This window comes from Rhipicephalus microplus, chromosome 2 (genome assembly GCF_043290135.1).
Source record: "Rhipicephalus microplus isolate Deutch F79 chromosome 2, USDA_Rmic, whole genome shotgun sequence".
Lineage (NCBI taxonomy): Eukaryota > Metazoa > Arthropoda > Arachnida > Ixodida > Ixodidae > Rhipicephalus > Rhipicephalus microplus.
In genome coordinates this window covers 199,686,986-199,704,955 of record NC_134701.1, presented here as the reverse complement: position 1 = coordinate 199,704,955, position 17,970 = coordinate 199,686,986, and the positions used below count along the sequence as shown (strand labels likewise).

At 46.6% G+C, this 17,970-nt stretch overlaps 36 non-coding genes across 36 annotated transcripts; all 36 read right to left on the bottom strand.

Annotated features, from left to right (window-relative positions):
* Window positions 1-412: 412 nt before the first annotated feature.
* Window positions 413-485, bottom strand: TRNAV-AAC (transfer RNA valine (anticodon AAC)). Its single transcript has one exon. It is a non-coding gene; the product is annotated as a tRNA-Val (tRNA).
* A 74-nt stretch (window positions 486-559) lies between these two features.
* TRNAV-UAC (transfer RNA valine (anticodon UAC)) lies at window positions 560-632 on the bottom strand. The gene has a single exon. It is a non-coding gene; the product is annotated as a tRNA-Val (tRNA).
* A 72-nt stretch (window positions 633-704) lies between these two features.
* Window positions 705-777, bottom strand: TRNAV-AAC (transfer RNA valine (anticodon AAC)). Its single transcript has one exon. It is a non-coding gene; the product is annotated as a tRNA-Val (tRNA).
* Window positions 778-5,721: 4,944 nt separating this feature from the next.
* Window positions 5,722-5,794, bottom strand: TRNAV-UAC (transfer RNA valine (anticodon UAC)). The gene has a single exon. It is a non-coding gene; the product is annotated as a tRNA-Val (tRNA).
* Window positions 5,795-9,436: 3,642 nt separating this feature from the next.
* On the bottom strand, window positions 9,437-9,509 carry TRNAV-AAC (transfer RNA valine (anticodon AAC)). The gene has a single exon. It is a non-coding gene; the product is annotated as a tRNA-Val (tRNA).
* Window positions 9,510-9,581: 72 nt separating this feature from the next.
* On the bottom strand, window positions 9,582-9,654 carry TRNAV-CAC (transfer RNA valine (anticodon CAC)). Its single transcript has one exon. It is a non-coding gene; the product is annotated as a tRNA-Val (tRNA).
* A 211-nt stretch (window positions 9,655-9,865) lies between these two features.
* On the bottom strand, window positions 9,866-9,937 carry TRNAV-UAC (transfer RNA valine (anticodon UAC)). The gene has a single exon. It is a non-coding gene; the product is annotated as a tRNA-Val (tRNA).
* A 71-nt stretch (window positions 9,938-10,008) lies between these two features.
* Window positions 10,009-10,081, bottom strand: TRNAV-CAC (transfer RNA valine (anticodon CAC)). Its single transcript has one exon. It is a non-coding gene; the product is annotated as a tRNA-Val (tRNA).
* A 360-nt stretch (window positions 10,082-10,441) lies between these two features.
* On the bottom strand, window positions 10,442-10,514 carry TRNAV-AAC (transfer RNA valine (anticodon AAC)). The gene has a single exon. It is a non-coding gene; the product is annotated as a tRNA-Val (tRNA).
* A 212-nt stretch (window positions 10,515-10,726) lies between these two features.
* On the bottom strand, window positions 10,727-10,798 carry TRNAV-UAC (transfer RNA valine (anticodon UAC)). Its single transcript has one exon. It is a non-coding gene; the product is annotated as a tRNA-Val (tRNA).
* A 363-nt stretch (window positions 10,799-11,161) lies between these two features.
* TRNAV-UAC (transfer RNA valine (anticodon UAC)) lies at window positions 11,162-11,234 on the bottom strand. The gene has a single exon. It is a non-coding gene; the product is annotated as a tRNA-Val (tRNA).
* A 70-nt stretch (window positions 11,235-11,304) lies between these two features.
* On the bottom strand, window positions 11,305-11,377 carry TRNAV-AAC (transfer RNA valine (anticodon AAC)). The gene has a single exon. It is a non-coding gene; the product is annotated as a tRNA-Val (tRNA).
* A 213-nt stretch (window positions 11,378-11,590) lies between these two features.
* Window positions 11,591-11,662, bottom strand: TRNAV-UAC (transfer RNA valine (anticodon UAC)). Its single transcript has one exon. It is a non-coding gene; the product is annotated as a tRNA-Val (tRNA).
* A 506-nt stretch (window positions 11,663-12,168) lies between these two features.
* On the bottom strand, window positions 12,169-12,241 carry TRNAV-AAC (transfer RNA valine (anticodon AAC)). Its single transcript has one exon. It is a non-coding gene; the product is annotated as a tRNA-Val (tRNA).
* A 217-nt stretch (window positions 12,242-12,458) lies between these two features.
* TRNAV-CAC (transfer RNA valine (anticodon CAC)) lies at window positions 12,459-12,531 on the bottom strand. The gene has a single exon. It is a non-coding gene; the product is annotated as a tRNA-Val (tRNA).
* A 217-nt stretch (window positions 12,532-12,748) lies between these two features.
* Window positions 12,749-12,821, bottom strand: TRNAV-AAC (transfer RNA valine (anticodon AAC)). Its single transcript has one exon. It is a non-coding gene; the product is annotated as a tRNA-Val (tRNA).
* A 213-nt stretch (window positions 12,822-13,034) lies between these two features.
* Window positions 13,035-13,107, bottom strand: TRNAV-CAC (transfer RNA valine (anticodon CAC)). Its single transcript has one exon. It is a non-coding gene; the product is annotated as a tRNA-Val (tRNA).
* Window positions 13,108-13,195: 88 nt separating this feature from the next.
* Window positions 13,196-13,268, bottom strand: TRNAV-AAC (transfer RNA valine (anticodon AAC)). The gene has a single exon. It is a non-coding gene; the product is annotated as a tRNA-Val (tRNA).
* A 72-nt stretch (window positions 13,269-13,340) lies between these two features.
* Window positions 13,341-13,413, bottom strand: TRNAV-AAC (transfer RNA valine (anticodon AAC)). Its single transcript has one exon. It is a non-coding gene; the product is annotated as a tRNA-Val (tRNA).
* Window positions 13,414-13,485: 72 nt separating this feature from the next.
* TRNAV-UAC (transfer RNA valine (anticodon UAC)) lies at window positions 13,486-13,558 on the bottom strand. Its single transcript has one exon. It is a non-coding gene; the product is annotated as a tRNA-Val (tRNA).
* A 363-nt stretch (window positions 13,559-13,921) lies between these two features.
* On the bottom strand, window positions 13,922-13,994 carry TRNAE-UUC (transfer RNA glutamic acid (anticodon UUC)). The gene has a single exon. It is a non-coding gene; the product is annotated as a tRNA-Glu (tRNA).
* Window positions 13,995-14,207: 213 nt separating this feature from the next.
* On the bottom strand, window positions 14,208-14,286 carry TRNAV-UAC (transfer RNA valine (anticodon UAC)). Its single transcript has one exon. It is a non-coding gene; the product is annotated as a tRNA-Val (tRNA).
* A 71-nt stretch (window positions 14,287-14,357) lies between these two features.
* On the bottom strand, window positions 14,358-14,430 carry TRNAV-CAC (transfer RNA valine (anticodon CAC)). The gene has a single exon. It is a non-coding gene; the product is annotated as a tRNA-Val (tRNA).
* Window positions 14,431-14,500: 70 nt separating this feature from the next.
* Window positions 14,501-14,573, bottom strand: TRNAI-UAU (transfer RNA isoleucine (anticodon UAU)). Its single transcript has one exon. It is a non-coding gene; the product is annotated as a tRNA-Ile (tRNA).
* Window positions 14,574-14,646: 73 nt separating this feature from the next.
* On the bottom strand, window positions 14,647-14,719 carry TRNAV-AAC (transfer RNA valine (anticodon AAC)). Its single transcript has one exon. It is a non-coding gene; the product is annotated as a tRNA-Val (tRNA).
* A 72-nt stretch (window positions 14,720-14,791) lies between these two features.
* TRNAV-AAC (transfer RNA valine (anticodon AAC)) lies at window positions 14,792-14,864 on the bottom strand. The gene has a single exon. It is a non-coding gene; the product is annotated as a tRNA-Val (tRNA).
* Window positions 14,865-15,512: 648 nt separating this feature from the next.
* Window positions 15,513-15,585, bottom strand: TRNAV-AAC (transfer RNA valine (anticodon AAC)). The gene has a single exon. It is a non-coding gene; the product is annotated as a tRNA-Val (tRNA).
* Window positions 15,586-15,658: 73 nt separating this feature from the next.
* TRNAV-UAC (transfer RNA valine (anticodon UAC)) lies at window positions 15,659-15,731 on the bottom strand. The gene has a single exon. It is a non-coding gene; the product is annotated as a tRNA-Val (tRNA).
* Window positions 15,732-16,092: 361 nt separating this feature from the next.
* TRNAV-AAC (transfer RNA valine (anticodon AAC)) lies at window positions 16,093-16,165 on the bottom strand. Its single transcript has one exon. It is a non-coding gene; the product is annotated as a tRNA-Val (tRNA).
* A 219-nt stretch (window positions 16,166-16,384) lies between these two features.
* TRNAV-UAC (transfer RNA valine (anticodon UAC)) lies at window positions 16,385-16,457 on the bottom strand. Its single transcript has one exon. It is a non-coding gene; the product is annotated as a tRNA-Val (tRNA).
* A 218-nt stretch (window positions 16,458-16,675) lies between these two features.
* TRNAV-AAC (transfer RNA valine (anticodon AAC)) lies at window positions 16,676-16,748 on the bottom strand. Its single transcript has one exon. It is a non-coding gene; the product is annotated as a tRNA-Val (tRNA).
* Window positions 16,749-16,820: 72 nt separating this feature from the next.
* Window positions 16,821-16,893, bottom strand: TRNAV-AAC (transfer RNA valine (anticodon AAC)). Its single transcript has one exon. It is a non-coding gene; the product is annotated as a tRNA-Val (tRNA).
* Window positions 16,894-16,964: 71 nt separating this feature from the next.
* On the bottom strand, window positions 16,965-17,037 carry TRNAV-UAC (transfer RNA valine (anticodon UAC)). Its single transcript has one exon. It is a non-coding gene; the product is annotated as a tRNA-Val (tRNA).
* Window positions 17,038-17,106: 69 nt separating this feature from the next.
* TRNAI-UAU (transfer RNA isoleucine (anticodon UAU)) lies at window positions 17,107-17,179 on the bottom strand. Its single transcript has one exon. It is a non-coding gene; the product is annotated as a tRNA-Ile (tRNA).
* Window positions 17,180-17,396: 217 nt separating this feature from the next.
* Window positions 17,397-17,469, bottom strand: TRNAV-UAC (transfer RNA valine (anticodon UAC)). The gene has a single exon. It is a non-coding gene; the product is annotated as a tRNA-Val (tRNA).
* A 72-nt stretch (window positions 17,470-17,541) lies between these two features.
* TRNAV-AAC (transfer RNA valine (anticodon AAC)) lies at window positions 17,542-17,614 on the bottom strand. Its single transcript has one exon. It is a non-coding gene; the product is annotated as a tRNA-Val (tRNA).
* Between the last annotated feature and the right edge of the window lie 356 nt (window positions 17,615-17,970).

Genomic DNA, 17,970 nt, shown 5'->3' with positions numbered 1-17,970 from the left:
TGACGAAAGCGACGAAAGCTTCTCGCTGTCAGTCATGCATGGGCTTGTCGCTGGGTAGATGGTTTTTATGACAGTACGGCTGAAGAAAAATAATCGCGTAAGGTGTGTTGAACAAATCGTTTTTATGTATAAAGAACATACCAAATATGGGCGTATAATTATTAATTTGTGAAAACAATTTTGTTGCATTGATTCTAACTGTGTGTTTTTTGCGCTTGCGCCCTCTGACGTTTGGTGGGAGCACTAGTTCGTTACGTAGTCGTGACGCACTTCCTGAGGCCAGGTTTTGCGGAGTGTCCGCTCTTGTCTTCTTCTTTCTCTATGACAACACCACAAGCACATCTGTGCAGAGCTCTCACGAATGAGTCTTTGTTCAATGACGTATATTGAAACTGTAAAAAAGAAGTGCTCTTGTGCCTGCCAGGGATCGAACCTGGGGCCTTCCGCGTGTTAGGCGTATGTGATAACCACTACACCACAAGCACAGCTGTGCAGAGCTCTCACGAATGAGTCTTTGTTCAATGACGTATATTGAAGCTGTAAAAAAAAGAAATGCTCCTGTGCCTGCCAGGGATCGAACCTGGGGACTTCTGCGTGTAAGGCGGATGTGCGAACCACTGCACCACAAGCACAGCTGTGCAGAGCTCTCACGAATGAGTCTTTGTTCAATGACGTATATTGAAACTGTAAAAAAAGATATGCCTTGTGCCTGCCAGGGATCGAACCTGGGGCCTTCCGCGTGTTAGGCGGATGTGATAACCACTACACCACAAGCTTTTTTCCTTTAATTCCGGTAAACTTCACAAACGGGTTACTACGCTTAATATATTACAATTCACAACGAACAATACAAAAAACTTGAAAATAACTAAGCCCGTCAAGCATTACTAGAACACATCTCGTTCTAGAATTCCTTCATGGTCAGTAGGGCTTCTACCCTTTCTACCCATAAAGGTACACATTATTCTGTTCTTACTACCTCAAGTAATCTTGAGATGCTTTCTTTAAAATACTCTCTTGCTGGTCTTTCTGTCTGGGTCACAATGAAATCCAGCCATTCTAGAGCGCCATATACTGTGCAAGGCAGTCATCATAATAAAATCGAAAGGTAATCCATTCTCATTCTCTATATCCAAATACCTGATCCCATGAGGATCTAACGGGAACTCTTTTTTGATTGTCCTTTGTAATACGTTCCAAAAATAAACTCCTTCCCAACAGTGCAGAAAAACATGGTCAATAGTTTCCGGTTTCTTACAGATTAGACAGTGAGATCCTCAAGGCATATAAAACCCACGCTCCTCTAGGAAGGTTCTTACAGGAAGTGTTCCAGTATGTAATTTGAAAAAAAAAAAACGTTTTCGCACTTGGAGCTGCTGGCATTTTTTTAACTCGTTTAAGTACATTCTGACCCTTGCGTGCTGTATAAAGCGCTCTGTACAATGAGATGGGGAGCATCGTGTCACATAAATCTTTGTACAGTTTTTTTCTTTCCAACAGACTACAGGTAGTCAGTTGAAAACTGAACACACAAAAACCGCACCCTGGCCACAACTTCATTCATGTATCCTTGCACAGCCCCTGTGGTAACATGAGTGCTCACAACAAACTCGGGCAACAGTCTACTTAGTCTTGTTTGACACACTGTTAGTAGGAAAGGATCTCTTGTCTCATGAAAAAAACAAAAACCTATTTACTAACTGCTTGATAAACAGATGTCCTAGCCCAAGGCCTCCACACTTCACCCGTCTAAACGAATTCGTGCGACTGCACCTTTCCCAGTTAGAACCCCACACAAATACTGCAAACACCCGATGTAATTTTTGCACATTGACCCGGGAACAGTACAGCACTTGCATCACATACCACAGCTTAGACACAAAAAACCAGTTGCATGCAGTAGCCCTAGCAAACATGGACAAATAGGTTGCATTCCACCTATTCGCTTTCTCTTTAATTTCTTTCGTTTGCTGTGTCCAATATTCATCAGTACTTTTGTATGACTCAAGCGGTACTCCTAGATATTTAACTGGCGTTCTTGTCCATTTATTGGTTGCGAAAAATTCTGGTGTTGAAGGCCAATATCCATGCCAGAAGCCGAGGCATTTACCCCAATTTATGTGGCTTCCTGTAACTTCGGCGAAAGATTTAGAAACTCGGATTGATTCTTCAATACCTACATTGGAAGTGCTACAAATCGCAACATCATCAGCGTATGCGAGTAGTTTGGCCTCTGAAGATTGTACTCTAAACCCATTAATGATGTCATTCTGCAATATCGACCGACATAAAGTTTCAATATAGATGCAAAACAAAAACAAAAGTGGACTAACAGGGCAACCTTGACGCACTGAGCGCTCAATTCTAATGGGGGGGGGGGGGCAATGTCTTGTTAATAATTAGTCTCGTACTACCATTCCGGTATGCCATGGCTACTCCGTCAATAATTATCTTACCAACATTATTGTGCTTCAATACTGCAAACAAAAGAGCGTGGGCAACGCAATCAAACGCTTTCTCCAGATCCAGCTGGAGTATGGCCACACGAGCTTGACTGGTGTCAACACATTCGAGCACGGATCGCAATTTAATGAACATTTGTAGCTATGGACCGACCTTTCATTCCACACGTTTGGTGTGGACCAACGATATCTTTTATTACTGACTGAAGTCTAGCTGCCAAAATTTTCATTAATATTTTGTAGTCTACGTTTGTCAGTGCGATTGGCCTGTACGCTGTGACGTGCCTGAGCTTTTTAACCTCGTCTGTTTTCGGAATCAGAACAGTACGCGATTCACCAAAGGATGGTGGTAATTTGTTTTCCTGATATGCCTCATTAAAAACGCCCGCAAGTATTGAAGACAATTCACTTTTAAAACATTTGTACCACTTGGCACAAAGACCATCTGGTCCTGGAGATTTCCCGGGATTTAACTTATCAATCGCCCGTTCAACTTCAGATGCAGATATAGATAATTCCAAAGCGTTTTTCACTTCCTCACTCACTTGCGGCATGCGTCCTAAATATTCTTCTTTAAATCTTTCTAGGTCTACCTGTCTCCACGCAAAAAGGTTTTCAGAATGACTTGAATATACGGATAAAATGCTGTCCGTATGGGTTACTTCGTGACCGTCCTTCTCTATTTTTTCGATATGATTCCGTCGTGCGTTCGTTTTCTCCACGCTTAACGCTCTTTTGGTCGGCGTCTCTCCAGCCGCTAATGCCTCAGCCCTAGCACGGACGAGAGCACCACCGTAGCGTTCCTCGTCAAACAGAGCAAGTTTCTGCTTAATATTGCGTATGTCAATTTTATACTCTCCCGGTTGTTTGCACTCCAAGCCTATTAGTCTTACCAAAGTCTTTCGGAGTTCTTTTTCTTTCTTTTTCCTTGCGTAACTCAATGCGCAAGAACGATCAATAGCTTTTATTTTTATTCGCTGCTTGAACTCTTCCCACTGTTCTGCAAGTTTAACTTCATCATCCATTTTTATTTCATTGATACAGTTCATTACCTGATCTAAGAAATATTCGTCAGTGATCAAAGTGGAATTCATCTTCCACAGCTCCCATGAGAATGTTCCACCTTTTGTTTTCTCTCCCATATCGCATTTAACTAAACAATGATCACTGAAGTGTATTCGGTAGACAGCAGATGTCTTATAGTGGGCTATTAATTCAAGCGACACGTAAATGCGATCAAGACGCGCATGGCTATTCCCCCGAAAATGTGTGAAACGCACATCCCGCGTTCCCTCCATACAGCTGCCCACGTCTTCTAACTTGAATTCAGTAACTACGTCCGCTAGCGTCCTACTACTTTTATAGTAAATGACGCGTCCGTTTGCTCGATCTCGCCCGTTGAGGACGCAGTTAAAATCACCCAGTAATACATATTTCCTTTCCAAAGTGAAGTGCTGCTTTAGGCTTGAAAAACAAATTGATCGCTCCTCGCAAATGGTTGGTGCATAAATACACACTATACGCCACTGACATTCATTGAATACTAAATCACAGGAAACCAATCTACCAGACGGGCAAGAGAAGGCATCTTGCACTACCAGACCCGGTAACTTCTTAATGAACAAAACACAGCCTTCAGAAGTGCCTATTGCTTGAGTTACAATTGCGTAGTAACGCGCCGTAAACCTCAGCACCATGCCCAGGGTCTCCTCCTCACCGTCAACTTTTGTTTCTTGTACAGCTAGTACATCCATATCATGATCCACGAGCAGCCTGTAGACTTGGCTCTGTTTCCGCATGGCGGCAAGACCTCGAACATTTAACGTTGCCACTCTAAGTTTCGGTGCAACAGCCATGTCTACACAGTTAAGAAGTTAGCCCGGGGCATGATGCTTACCTTCAGCGTCTAGCATAGAGCTAGACATCTTCGGAGCCTCCAGGTGGACCCGTGCCACTGGAGGGCAAAGGTGGCCAGTGTTTGTCCAATATCGGGTTGGGACGCAGCCTTGTGCTGCTGCGTCTGAACGTAGTCGCCTTCGCCGGTGGCCCCTCTTCATGCTTTTCACTGGACGCCTCACGCTGTCCTGCAGACTGCTCGCGGGGTCTTTTGCTTGACTCCCCACCACTGATACTCTCGCACGACACTGGAAGTTCGGTTAAATCCACCGGCTCAGGCTCCTTCGATGGGGAACTTGTGAAGCCTTCTTCTGTTTGGCCGGCTGGCTCTTGAGTAACCTCCCCAGATTCAATGTCTGCTTGGACTGTTGGTTCATCACCACCAGTCGGTGTAGCCGTACCTGTTGAAGCTTCTGGGTTCACCACGTCGCCTGCGCCTTTCGCCGCGTCTTCAGCCTCGGTCACGTCCATCACCAACTCTGCTGTGTCACGTTCAGGTGATCCTATAGCCGATGCGTACGTGCGCATGCACGCGTCTTCGCTGTGGCCAAACCGCCGACAACGCGAGCATCGGAGTACCTTACACTCTCTTCTAACATGGCCAGTACCTTGGCAGCGCAGACACTGCATTGGACGCCCAGGTGCAACCACAAGTGCCAGTCCACCAGCCACCCTGATTTGATGCGGGAGATCTTCAACCTTCACGCCACTCTTGAGCTTAAGTAGCACAGTCCGTGTGGTTGACCCCTTGTCGCTGACTCCTTGCACACGCCAATTCTCCCTGGTGACTTGAACGACCTTCCCATAAGCCGCCAACGCCGTTCGCACGTCTTCATCGTTGACGCCATACAGCAGCCAATGAAGACGCAGCCGCACCTGCTGATCCTGGGGGTCTACGATGATGCATCGTCGACCCTTGAGTTTCAGTTCCTTCACGTCGAGCAAGCGTCTCGTAGCGTCCGCGTTGTTCAGGGTGACTGCCCAGACATGATTTATCTGGTAGGCCCCCAGGGCCAACACCTCCGGCAGCAGTCCTGTAGGTCCGAGCGCGTCTCGGAAATCCTCTACTCAATACGGTCTGCCGCGCACATCACCGTGTAAAAACACGGTGTTTTGCGCGACGCGTCCCTTGGGCAGTGGTGGCAAAATTACTTCATATCCTGCGTCTTGCTCTTCGCTCATCCTGTTACCGCGGCTAGTATGTGCCGAAAACGCCGCTCCTACGGAGCACATGACTCTTGCGTCCGACGCGCGTGAGTGTCGACGAAAGAATGACTACACCACAAGCACAGCTGTGCAGAGCTCTCACGAATGAGTCTTTGTTCAATTATGTATATTGAAAGTGTAAAAAAAGAAATGCTCTTGTGCCTGCCAGGGAACGAACCTAGGGCCTTCCGCGTGTAAGGCGGATGTGATAACCACTACACCACAAGCACTTTTTTTTCTTTATTTCCGGTAAACTTCACAAACGGGTTACAAAGATATATTACAATTCACTACAAACAATACAAAAAACTTAAAAATAACTAAGCCCGTCAAGCATAACTATAACATATCACATCCTGGAATTCCTTCATGGTCAGTAGGGCTTCTACCCTTTCTACCCATAAAGGTACACATTCGTCTGTTCTTACTACCTCAAGTAATCTTGAGATGCTTTCCTTTAAATACTCTCTTGCTGGTCTTCTGCAGTCATGCAGAAGACCAGCAATTTTATCATGAGGCAGTCATCATGATTTTATCGATTTTATCATGAGGCAGTCATCATGATAAAATCGAAAGGTAATCCATCCTCGTTCTCTATTGCCAAATACCTGATACCATGAGGGTCTAACGGAAACTCTTTTTTGATTGTCCTTTGTAATACGTCCCAAAAATAAACTTCCCAACAGTGCAGGAAAACATGGTCGATAGTTTCCGGTTTCTTACAGATTAGAAAGTGAGATCCCCAAGGCATATAAAACCCACGCTCCTCTAGGAAGGTTCTTACAGGAAGTGTTCCAGTGTGTAATTTGAAAAAGAACGTTTTCGCACTTGGAGCTGCTGGCATTTTTTTTACTCGTTTAAGTACGTTCTGACCCTTGCATGCTGTATATAGCGCTCTGTACAGTGGGACGGGGAGCATCGTGTCACGTAAATCTTTGTACAGTTTTTTCTTTCCAACAGACCACAGGTAGTCAGTTGAAAAGCGAACACACAAAAACCGCACGCTGGCCACTACTTCTTTCATGTATCCTTGCACAGCCCCTGGGGTAACATGGGTGCTCACAACAAACTCGGGCAACAGTCTACTTAGTCTTGTTTGACACACTGTTAGTAGGAAAGGATCTCTTGTCTCACGAAAAAAGAAAAACCTATTTACTAACTGCTTGATAAACAGATGTCCTAGCCCAAGGCCTCCACACTTCACGCGTCTAAACAAATTCGTGCGACTGCATCTTTCCCAGTTAGACCCCCACACAAATATTGCAAACACACGATGTAATTTTTGCACATTGACCCGGGAACAGTACAGCACTTGCATCACATACGACTGCTTAGACACAAAAAACCAGTTGCATGCAGTAGCCCTAGCAAACATGGACAGATAAGTTGCATTCCACCTATTCGCTTTTTCTTTAGTTTCTTTCGTTTGCTGTGTCCAATATTCGTCAGTACTTTTGTATGACTCGAGCGGTATCGAGATATTTCTGGCGTTCTTGTCCATTTAATGGCTGCGATAAATTCTGGTGTTGAAGGCCAATATCCATGCCAGAAGCCGAGGCATTTACCCCAGTTTATGTGGCTACCTGTAACTTCGGCGAAAGATTTAGAAACTCGGATTGATTCTTCAATACCTACATAGGAAGTGCTACAAATCACAACATCATCAGCGTATGCGAGTAGTTTGACCTCTGAAGATTGTACTCTAAACCCATTAATGATGTCATTCTGCAATATCGACCGACATAAAGTTTCAATATAGATGCAAAACAACAGTGGACTAACAGGGCAACCTTGACGCACTGAGCGCTCAATTCTAATGGGGGGGGGGCAACTCTCTTGTTGATAATTAGTCTCGTACTCCCATTTCGATATGCCATGGCTACTCCGTCAATAATTATCTTACCAACATTAACGTGCTTCAATACTGCAAACAAAAGTGCGTGGGCAACGTAATCAAACGCTTTCTCCAGATCCAGCTGGAGTATGGCCACACGAGCTTGACTGGCGTCAACACATTCGAGCACGGATCGCATTATATGAACGTTTGTAACTATGGACCGACCTTTGATTCCACACGTTTGGTGTGGACCGACAATATCTTTTATTACTGACTGAAGTCTAGCCGCCAAAGTTTTCATTAATATTTTGTAGTCTACGTTTGTCAGTGCGATTGGCCTGTACGCTGTGATGTGCCTGAGCTTTTCAGCCTCGTCTGTTTTCGTAATGAGAACAGTACGCGATTCACCAAAATATGGTGGTAATTTCTTTTCCTGATATGCCTCATTAAAAACGCCTGCAAGTATAGGAGACAGTTCACTTTTAAAACATTTGTACCACTTGGCACAAAGACCATCTGGTCCTGGAGATTTTCCGGGATTTAACTTATCCATCACTCGCATAAGTGAACGAGCCCTGCACGTTCACTTATTGGGCTCTCGTCGTCCAGGGTGGATCCATGTTGTTCACCTTTAGTTTGAGCGGCCATCATCGCGTCTGAGCGACCACGACCGTTGTCGGGCAGCGTTTCGTTTTTTGCCTCCACTGACCACCTTCCACTGCACTTCCGACTTTACTTGCGTTTCGTCTACTTGAGCACCGTCGTCTGAATCGCGACGGCGTTTTGCAGACGCCGATTCTAATTCCATGCTTAAGGTATCCAGGTCACTAGGCAAATCCTCATTTTCGTCCGTTTCGTTCGCCAAAGAGTGCTGTGAAGTCGAGTTTAGAGGAGTCGAAGCAGCGTTGGCCTGGGACGCCGGCGTTTCAGGGCGCGTTGCTTGCAGCTGCGACGTGGCGTGCATCGCAGGCGCAGGACGCGTCTGTTCGCTAGTCGTTGGGGCCGCTTGACTTCCCATTTTCCGTTCGGCGTTCGTGTCCGGGGCTGAAGAAACTTGCTTGCTTTTCTTCAGCGTGTCGTCCGATGTCGTCTGCTTCTGTGGTGTCGCAGGCAAAGATGCTTGTTCAGATTCCTCCTCATCCATGAGAAGTTCACTCTGTTGAGTCTCTGGACGTCGCCCTGCAGCTCGTGCGTATGAACGGTTACACTCGTCCTGCTCATGACCGAAAGAGTGGCATTCGCTGCACCTTGGGACCTTACAATCGCGTCGCATATGCCCCGTACTTCGGCACCGCAAGCACAAAGGCGGTCTTCCCGGCACCACGACCAGTGCCGTACTGCTGCCAATACGCACCTGATGGGGCAGTTGATCCACAGAAACGCCATCTCGTAGTTGCATGCGAATTACACGAGTGGTCGATTCAACTCCTTCAAAATCCTCGACTCTCCATCGGTCATCGGTCACCTCCTTGACGTCGCCGTATTCATAGAAGGCACGTCGAATAGCGTCTTTCGTAACATCGAACGCTAGCCAGTGCTATTTCATTTTAACCTCTTGCCGCGTCGGGTCAATGACGAGACATGCCCGGTCGTCAACTTTAAGAACAGCTGCGTCTGTCAGCGCTTTCTTTGCTTCCACGGTCCTCATGTTCAATAGCCACACGTGCGACATCTGATATGCTCCGATGCCACTTATTTGCTGTATGACGCCTAAATTTTGAGAGGTTTCCTGAAGTCGTCGATGCGGTACGGTCGGCCGCTGACGTCGCAGTGTAGAGCTACTGCTCGACGCATCGCTTCACCTGATGGCAACGAAGGCAGAATAATCCTGTAGTCCTTTGGAACGAGGGGAGACGCTGTACCGCGGCCGGCGTCGGCCGCTGTCGCTGCTCGGGATGAGCTTTCCATCCTGCGTCTGCACCAACCGGCGTCCAGAAGCAGAATACCACTACACCACAAGCACATCTGTGCAGAGCTCTCACGAATGAGTCTTTGTTCAATGACGTATATTGAAACTGTAAAAAAGAAGTGCTCTTGGGCCTGCCAGGGATCGAACCTGGGGCCTTCCGCGTGTTAGGCGTATGTGATAACCACTACACCACAAGCACAGCTGTGAAGAGCTCTCACGAATGAGCCTTTGTTCAATGACGTATATTGAAACTGTGAAAAAGAAGCGCTCTTGTGCCTGCCAGGGATCGAACCTGGGGCCTTCCGCGTGTGAAGCGGATGTGATAACCGCTACACCACAAGGACAGCTTTGCAGAGCTCTCACGAATGAGCCTTTGTTCAATGACGTATATTGAAAGTGTAAAAAAGAAGTGCTCTTGTGCCTGTCAGGGATCGAACCTGGGGCCTTCCGCGTGTTGAGTGGATGTGATAACACTACACCACAAGCACAGATGTGCAGATCTCTCACGAATGAGCCTTTGTTCAATGACGTATATTGAAAAAAAAGAAATGCTCTTGTGCCTGCCAGGAATCGAACCTGGTCCTTCCGCGCGTAAGGCGGATGTGATAAACACTACACCACAAACGCAGCTGTGAAGAATCTCATGAATGAGTCTTTGTTCAACGACGTATATTGAAACTAAAAAAAAGAAATGCTCTTGTGCCTGCCAGGGATCGAACCTGGGGCCTTCAGCGTGTGAAGCGGATGTGATAACCACTACGCCACAAGCACAGCTGTGCAGTGCTCTCATGAATGAGTCTTTGTTCAATGACGTATATTGAAACTGTAAAAAAATGCTCACGTACCTGCCAGGGATCGAACCTGGTGCCTTCCGCGCATAAAGCGGGTGTGAAAAACACTACACCACAAGCACAGCTGTGCAGAGCTCTCACGAATAAGGCTTTGTTCAATGAAGCATATTGAAACTGTAAAAAAGGAAGTGCTCTTGTGCCTGCCACGGATCGAACCAGGGGCCTTTCGCGATTTAAGCAAATGTGATAACCACTTCACCACATGCACAGCTATGCAGAGCTCTCATGAATGAGTCTTTGTTCAATGACGTATATTCAAACTGTAAAAAAGAAGTGCTCTTGTGTCTGCCAGGGATCAAACCTGGGACCTTCCGCGTGTTAGGCGGATGTGATAACCGCTACACCACAAGGACAGCTTTGCAGAGCTCTCACGAATGAGCCTTTGTTCAATGATGTATATTGCAAGTGTAAAAAAGAAGTGCTCTTGTGCCTGTCAGGGATCGAACCTGGAACCTTCCGCGTGTTGAGTGGATGTGATAACACTACACCACAAGCACAGATGTGCAGATCTCTCACGAATGAGCCTTTGTTCAATGACGTATATTGAAAAAAAAAGAAATGCTCTTGTGCCTGCCAGGAATCGAACCTGGTCCTTCCGCGCGTAAGGCGGATGTGATAAACACTACACCACAAGCACAGCTGTGCAGAGCTCTCACGAATGAGCCTTTGTTCAATGACGTATATTGAAACTGTAAAAAAGAAGTGCTCTTGTGCCTGCCAGAGATCGAACCTGGAGACTTCCGCGTATTAAGTGGATGTGATAACCACTGCACCACAAGCACAGCTGTGCAGAGCTCTCACGAATGAGCCTTTGTTCAATGACGTATACTTAAACTGTAAAAGAGAAGTGCTCTTGTGCCTTCCAGGGATCAAACCTGAGGCCTGACACGTGTAAGGCAGATGTGATAACCACTACACCACAAGCACAGCTGTGCAGAGCTCTCACGAATTAGTCTTTGTTCAAAGACGTATATTGATACTGTAAAAAAAGAAATGCTCTCGTTCCTGCCAGGGATCGAACCTGGTGCCTTCCGCGCGTAAGGCGGATGTGATAACCACTACACCACAAGCACAGCTGTGCAGAGCTCTCACGAATGAATCTGTTCAATGACGTATATTGAAACTGTAAAAAAGAAATGCTCTTCTGCCTGCCAGGAATCTAACCTGGGGCCTTCCGCGTGTTAGGCGGATGTGATAACCACTACACCACAAGCACAGCTGTGCAGAGCTCTCACGAATGAGTCTTTGTTCAATGAAGTATATTGAAACTGTAAAAAAAGTAGTGCTTTTGTGCCTGTCAGGGATCGAACCTGGGGCCTTCCGCGTGTTGAGTGGATGTGATAACACTACACCACAAGCACAGATGTGCAGATCTCTCACGAATGAGCCTTTGTTCAATGACGTATATTGAAAAAAAAAGAAATGCTCTTGTGCCTGCCAGGAATCGAACCTGGTCCTTCCGCGCGTAAGGCGGATGTGATAAACACTACACCACAAGCACAGCTGTGCAGAGCTCTCACGAATGAGCCTTTGTTCAATGACGTATATTGAAACTGTAAAAAAGAAGTGCTCTTGTGCCTGCCAGAGATCGAACCTGGAGACTTCCGCGTATTAAGTGGATGTGATAACCACTGCACCACAAGCACAGCTGTGCAGAGCTCTCACGAATGAGCCTTTGTTCAATGACGTATACTTAAACTGTAAAAGAGAAGTGCTCTTGTGCCTTCCAGGGATCAAACCTGAGGCCTGACACGTGTAAGGCAGATGTGATAACCACTACACCACAAGCACAGCTGTGCAGAGCTCTCACGAATTAGTCTTTGTTCAAAGACGTATATTGATACTGTAAAAAAAGAAATGCTCTCGTTCCTGCCAGGGATCGAACCTGGTGCCTTCCGCGCGTAAGGCGGATGTGATATTCACTACACCACAAGCACAGCTGTGCAGAGCTCTCACGAATGAATCTGTTCAATGACGTATATTGAAACTGTAAAAAAGAAATGCTCTTCTGCCTGCCAGGAATCTAACCTGGGGCCTTCCGCGTGTTAGGCGGATGTGATAACCACTACACCACAAGCACAGCTGTGCAGAGCTCTCACGAATGAGTCTTTGTTCAATGAAGTATATTGAAACTGTAAAAAAAGTAGTGCTTTTGTGCCTGCCACGGACCGAACCTGGGACCTTCCGCGTGTTAGGCGGATGTGATAACCACTGCACCACAAGCACAGCTGTGCAGAGCTCTCATGAATGAGTCTTCGTTCAATGACGTATATTGAAACTGAAAAAAGAAATGCTCTTGTGCCTGCCAGGGATCGAACCTTGGGCCTTCCGCGTGTGAGGCGGATGTGACAACCACTACACCACAACCACAGCTGTGCAGAGCTCTCACGATTGAGTCTTTGTTCAATGAAGTATATTGAAACTGTAAAAAAGAAGTGCTCTTGTGCCTGTCAGGGATCGAACCTGAGGCCTTCCGCGTGTTAGGGGGATGTGACAACCCCTACACCACAAGCACAGCTGTGCAGAGCTCTCACGAATGAGCCTTTGTTCAATGACGTATATTGAAACTGTAAAAAAGAAGTGCTCTTGTGCTTGCCAGGGATCGAACCTGGGGCCTTCCGCGTGTTAAGTGGATGTGACAACCACTACACCACAAGCACAGCTGTGCAGACCTCTCACAAATGAGCCTTTGTTCGATGACGTATATTTAAACTGTAAAAAAAGAAATGCTCTCGTTCCTGCCATGGATCGAACCTGGGGCCTTCTGCGTGTTAAGCGGATGTGATAACCACTACACCACAACCACAGCTGTGCAGAGCTCTCACAAATGAGTCTTTGTTCAATGACGTATATTGAAAAAAAAGAAATGCTCTTGTGCCTGCCAGGGATCGAACCTGGGGCCTTCCGCGTGTGAGGCGGATGTGACAACCACTACACCACAACCACAGCTGTGCAGAGCTCTGCACTCATAACTCATTCGTGATTGAGTCTTTGTTCAATGAAGTATATTGAAACTGTAAAAAAGAAGTGCTCTTGTGCTTGTCAGGGATCGAACCTGAGGCCTTCCGCGTGTTAGGGGGATGTGATAACCCCTACACCACAAGCACAGCTGTGCAGAGCTCTCACGAATGAGCCTTTGTTCAATGACGTATATTGAAACTGTAAAAAAGCAGTGCTCTTGTGCTTGCCAGGGATCGAACCTGGGGCCTTCCGCGTGTTAAGTGGATGTGATAACCACCACACAACAAGCACAGCTGTGCAGACCTCTCACAAATGAGCCTTTGTTCGATGACGTATATTTAAACTGTAAAAAAAAAGTGCTCTTGTGCCTGCCAGAGATCGAACCTGGAGCCTTCCGCGTGTAAGGCGGATGTGATAACCACTACACCACAAGCACAGCTGTGCAGAGCTCTCAAGAATGAGTCTTTGTTCAAAGACGTATATTGAAACTGTAAAAAAAAGAAATGCTCTCGTTCCTGCCACGGATCGAACCTGGGTCCTTCGGCGTGTTAAGCGGATGTGATAACCACTACACCACAAGCACAGCTGTCCTGAGCTCTCATGAATGAGTCTTTGTTCAATGACGTATATTCAAACTGTAAAAAAGAAGTGCTCTTGTGTCTTCCAGGGATCAAACCTGGGGCCTTCCGCGTGTTAAGTGGATGTGATAACCACTACACCACAAGCACAGCTGTGCAGAGCTCTCACGAATGAGTCTTTGTTCAAAGACGTATATTGAAATTGAAAAAAGAAATGCTCTCGCGCCTGCCAGGGATCGAACCTGGTGACTTCCACGCGAAAGGCGGATGCGATAACCACTACACCACAAGCGCAACTGTGCCGAACTCTCATGAATGATCCTTTGTTCAATAACGTATATTGAAACTGTAAAAAAAGAAGTGCTCTTGTGCCTACCACGGATCGAACCTAGGGCCTTCCGCGTGTGAGGTGGATGTGACAACCACTACACCACAACCACAGCTGTGCAGAGCTCTCACAAATGAGTCTTTGTTAAAGGAAGTATATCGAAACTGTAAAAAAAGAAATGCTCTTGTGGCTGCCAAGGATCGAACCTGGGGCCTTCCGCGTGTAAGGCGGATGTGATAACCACTACACCACAAACGCAGCTGTGCATAGCTCTCATGAATGAGTCTTTGTTCAATGACGTATATTGAAACTGAAAAAAGAAATGCTCCCATGCCTGCCAGGGATCGAACCTGGGGCCTTCCGCGTGTGAAGCGGATGTGATAACCACTACACCACAAGCACAGCTGTGCAGTGCTCTCATGAATGAGTCTTTGTTCAATGACGTATATTGAAACTGTAAAAAAAATGCTCACGTGCCTGCCAGGGATCGAACCTGGAGCCTTCCGCGCATAAGGCGGGTGTGATAAACACTACACCACAAGCACAGCTGTGCAGAGCTCTCACGAATGAGGCTTTGTTCAATGAAGCATATTGAAACTGTAAAAAAGGAAGTGCTCTTGTGCCTGCCACAAATCGAACCTGGGGCCTTCCGCGTGTTAAGCGGATGTGATAACCACTACACCACAAGCACAGCTGTGCAGAGCTCTCATGAATGAGTCTTTGTTCAATGACGTATATTCAAACTGTAAAAAAGAAGTGCTCTTGTGTCTGCCAGGGATCAAACCTGGGACCTTCCGCGTGTTAGGCGGATGTGATAACCGCTACACCACAAGGACAGCTTTGCAGAGCTCTCACGAATGAGCCTTTGTTCAATGACGTATATTGAAAGTGTAAAAAAGAAGTGCTCTTGTGCCTGTCAGGGATTGAACCTGGGGCCTTCCGCGTGTTGAGTGGATGTGATAACACTACACCACAAGCACAGCTGTGCAGATCTCTCACGAATGAGCCTTTGTTCAATGACGTATATTGAAAAAAAAAGAAATGCTCTTGTGCCTGCCAGAGATCAAACCTGGAGCCTTCCGCGTGTGAAGTGGATGTGATAACCACTGCACCACAAGCACAGCTGTGCAGAGCTCTCACGAATGAGCTTTTGTTCAATGACGTATATTTAAACTGTAAAAAAGAAGTGCTCTTGTGCCTTCCAGGGATCAAACCTGAGGCCTTCCGCGTGTAAGGCAGATGTGATAACCACTACACCACAAGCACAGCTGTGCAGAGCCCTCACGAATGAGTCTTTGTTCAAAGACGTATATTGAAACTGTAAAAAAAAGAAATGCTCTCGTGCCTGCCAGGGATCGAACCTGGTGCCTTCCGCGCGTAAGGTGGATGTGACAAACACAACACCACAAGCACAGCTGTGCAGAGCTCTCATGAATGAGTCTTTGTTCAATGACGTATATGGAAACTAAATACAGAAATGCTCTTGTGTCTGCCAGAAATCGAACCTGGGGCCTTCCGCGTGTTAGGCGGATGTGATAACCACTACAACACAAGCACAGCTGTGCAGAGCTCTCACGAATGAGTCTTTGTTCAAAGACGTATATTGATACTGTAAAAAAAGAAATGCTCTCGTTCCTGCCAGGGATCGAACCTGGTGCCTTCCGCGCGTAAGGCGGATGTGATAACCACTACACCACAAGCACAGCTGTGCAGAGCTCTCACGAATGAGTCTTTGTTCAATGACGTATATTGAAACTGTAAAAAAGAAATGCTCTTGTGCCTGCCAGGGATCTAACCTGGGGCCTTCCGCGTGTTAGGCGTATGTGATAACCAATACACCACAAGCACATCTGTACAGAGCTCTCACGAATGAGCCTTCGTTCAATTACGTATATGGAAACTGTAAAAAAGAAGTGCTCTTGTGCCTGCCAGAGATCGAACCTGTAGCCTTCCGCGTGTTAAGCGGATGTGATAACCACTACACAACAAGCACAGCTGTGCAGAGCTCTCATGAATGAGTCTTTGTTCAATGACATATATTGAAACTAAGTAAAGAAATGCTCTTGTGTCTGCCAGGTATCGAACCTGCGGCCTTCCGCGTGTTAGGCGGATGTGATAACCACTACACCACAAGCACAGCTGTGCAGAGCTCTCACGAATGAGTCTTTGTTCAATGAAGTATATTGAAACTGTAAAAAAAAAGAAGTGCTTTTGTGCCTGCCACGGATCGAACCTGCGGCCTTCCGCGTGTTAGGCGGATGTAATAACCACTACACCACAAGCACAGCTGTGCAGAGCTCTCATGAATGAGTCTTTGTTCAATGACGTATATTGAAACTAAAAGAAGGAATGCTCTCGCGCCTGCCAGGGATCGAACCTGGTGCCTTCCACGTGTAAGGCGGATGTGATAACCACTACACCACAAGCTCAACTGTGCCGAACTCTCACGAATGAGCCTTTGTTCAATAACGTATATTGAAACTGTAAAAAAAGAAGTGCTCTTGTGCCTGCCTCGGATCGAACCTGGGGCCTTCCGCGTGTGAGGCGGATGTGACAACCACTACACCACAACCACAGCTGTGCAGAGCTCTCACGATTGTGTCTTTGTTCAATGAAGTATTTTGAAACTGTAAAAAAGAAGTGCTCTTGTGCCTGTCAGGGATCGAACCTGAGGCCTTCCGCGTGTTAGGGGGATGTGATAACCCCTACACCACAAGCACAGCTGTGCAGAGTTCTCACGAATGAGCCTTTGTTCAATGACGTATATTGAAACTGTAAAAAAGAAGTGCTCTTGTGCTTGCCAGGGATCGAACCTGGGGCCTTCCGCGTGTTAAGTGGATGTGATAACCACTACACCACAAGCACAGCTGTGCATGCCTCTCACAAATGAGCCTTTGTTTGATGACGTATATTTAACTTTAAAAAAGAAGTGCTCTTGTGCCTGCCAGAGATCGAACCTGGGGCCTTCCGCGTGTAAGGCGGATGTGATAACCACTACACAACAAGCACAGCTGTGCAGAGCTCTCACGAATGAGTCTTTGTTCAAAGACGTATATTGCAACTGTAAAACAATGCTCTCGTGCCTGCCAGGGATCGAACCTGGTGCCTTCCGCGCATAAGGCGGGTGTGATAAACACTACACCACAAGCACAGCTGTGCAGAGCTCTCACGAATGAGGCTTTGTTCAATGAAGCATATTGAAACTAAATAAAGAAATGCTCTTGTGTCTGCCAGGTATCGAGCCTAGGGCCTTCCGCGTGTTTGGCGGATGTGATAACCACTACACCACAAGCACAGCTGTGCAGAGCTCTCACGAATGAGTCTTTGTTCAAAGACGTATATTGAAACTGTAAAAAAAGGAATGCTCTCGTTCCTGCCAGGAATCGAACCTGGTGCCTTCCGCGCGTAAGGCGGATGTGATAACCACTACACCACAAGCACAGCTGTGCAGAGCTCTCACGAATGAGTCTTTGTTCAATGACGTATATTGAAACTGTAAAAAAGAAATGCTCTTGTGCCTGCCAGGGATCTAACCTGGGGCCTTCCGCGTGTTAGGCGTATGTGATAACCACTACACCACAAGCACATCTGTGCAGAGCTCTCACGAATTAGCCTTTGTTCAATTACGTATATTGAAACTGTAAAAAAAAGAAATGCTCTCGTGCCTGCCAGGGATCGAACCTGGTGCCTTCCGCGCGTAATGTGGATGTGATAAACACAACACCACAAGCACAGCTGTGCAGAGCTCTCATGAATGAGTCTTTGTTCAATGACGTATATGGAAACTAAATACAGAAATGCTCTTGTGTCTGCCAGGTATCGAACCTGGGGCCTTCCGCGTGTTAGGCGGATGTGATAACTACTACAACACAAGCACAGCTGTGCAGAGCTCTCACGAATGAGTCTTTGTTCAAAGACGTATATTGAAACTGTAAAAAAAGA